A 2,161-nucleotide genomic window follows, 5' to 3' on the forward strand; every position below is an offset into this window, starting at 1 on the left:
AAGAGATCCTAAGCCGAAAACCTTTGGGAGCCCAAGTCCAGTCCACTGGAGCTCCAACCCTGGAGCCCTGTGGCTGAGCTCCCGGTCAGCGACTCAGCCCCACCCTCCCAGGCTCCCACTTGGAAGCCCCGCTGGGTGGGCTCCCAGCCCCATTCATAATTGCACCCAGTAGTTTTATTTTTTATAAAAAAATTGTTTTAGTCAATTTTTTTTTAAAAATGTTAATTGTTTTTGTTCTTTTTCTTTTTCAATTCTTTCTTCATATTTTTTCTAATGTTTTCAAAATTATCTCTTCTTTCTTGAATAATATCAAATATTAATTTTGTATTTGAGACTAATAATTCGTAGTTGAAAATTGAAATCAAAATCCCGCACACGTACGTCACACACGTACTTATTTTGGAATTGGGAGCCCATGTCGGGAACCCGATTTTGGAGTTGAAAAAATTCAGGCACTCCCAAAATTGGGAGTTGGAGCCCCTACATTGGAGTTTCCCTTAGGTCGTATTTATATCATAAAATTAATTTCATATAAAAGGATTTCGTGGAAAGTCTTTTATGGAATATATTCCGTGGAAATGAGAAAAAATTTCGTTTGGTTGTTGATGATCCAAATAATGGTCATCAGTTGATTAAGGTCAATGAATCAAGAAAATTCCAAAAGTTTATGGGACAATCCGCGTCAAGTCAACAGGGAGGTCAAATTCTAAGGAGGCTTGTTGCTCAAGCCCAGAAACGGGGGTCGGTACGACTGTCATATGTACCTTAAGCCCTGCCCTGACTCAAATACGACTAGGTCTACCTTGGTGTTACAAAAAAGCTAGGGAAGTCCACGTGGTAAGGATCTAATCAAAGATCTGCCCTGCCCTGTCATATGTACCTTAAGGGTCGATACCTTAATCTCGAAAATATGGAGAGATAGAAGCGGGCCTCACGCTTACCGACATGATCTCAAATCTAATCAAAGATCTCAGTTGGTGAGGATCTTAAGTATTTAACTAACTTGAGCTTCAAGAGTCTTCGAAGGAGGAAACATCTCCAAAAAGATCTATTAACTCATTAAGATGTGTATCAAGGATCCTAAAACAGAGGAACTCTTAAATATCAAATATACGAGATGATGGACCTAGAAAGTTTCCTAAAAAGGTAACCACCCGCAAGTATACGGGCGTCAAGTAATAGTTCCGGTAAGACCGGTTCGTTCCTCAGAGACTAAGTCAATCTATTCTAAGACTTAGAAGTAACACTGTTTTTGTTTGGAAATTGGTTTTGGTGATAATAAAATCAAATACTGAAACAAATAATAAAATGAACTCAAATGGGGGAGAGAGCCTAAGGTTTCTGACTTCACCACATAAAATCTCTTTTTAAGAACAAATAATTAGACAAATCAAATTACTCCGTTTTATAACTCAGAAATCAAGATAATGAACTACCCGATTTTTTGAAGATGTTTTCATTTAAACCTGATTCATAAACTAGTAATCATTTTATTTTGAAAAGTAAACCTCTAAACTATTGACTATTAATCGATAAGCATACACCATCAAAGAACTTAATCTACGCATGATGTATCAAATTAAAAACATAAACAATGAAAAAAAAATAGGTTTAACAAACTAAAAGAACTTAAACCTTACGACACATTGAGAGATTTGATTAACTAACGAAAGTGTCTCTAAATGATAACTTATGGGTTTCATCATAAAACCCTCAAATGGAAAATTAGCTACTCATAATAAAAGATTAAAACAAATATGACAAATAAGAGAGGAAAAGGGAAAAACAACTTAACTTTTTCTCATTCAGAACTGTTCTCCGTCTGTAAACCAAACGCACCCCTGGAGAAAATGATTTTCCAACTACGTCAGAAAATTATTTTCCATCAGAATTTCAGAGCCAAACGGAGTCTTCTTCTCAATCCTCTCAGTCTCTCACTCTACTGTTTCTCTATCTCTGTTTATCTCTTATGTAAGCAAATGAAGCCAACAGAGAAAAAGAAGAGAAACTCATTAGATTTCAATGTTTACAAAAATCTCCTCATCTGTCTCTCTACAAATCACTCTCCATTTTCTACTTTGTTTCTCCATAAATCTCTCTCTCTCTTCTGTTTTTACGTTCTCTCACAAAACGAATAACAAAGAGAAAATTGATTACACAA

Source organism: Eschscholzia californica, unplaced genomic scaffold (assembly GCF_041429995.1).
Source record: "Eschscholzia californica isolate CP2 unplaced genomic scaffold, dmEscCali1.0.p SCAF_2, whole genome shotgun sequence".
In the NCBI taxonomy this organism is placed as follows: Eukaryota; Viridiplantae; Streptophyta; class Magnoliopsida; order Ranunculales; family Papaveraceae; genus Eschscholzia; species Eschscholzia californica.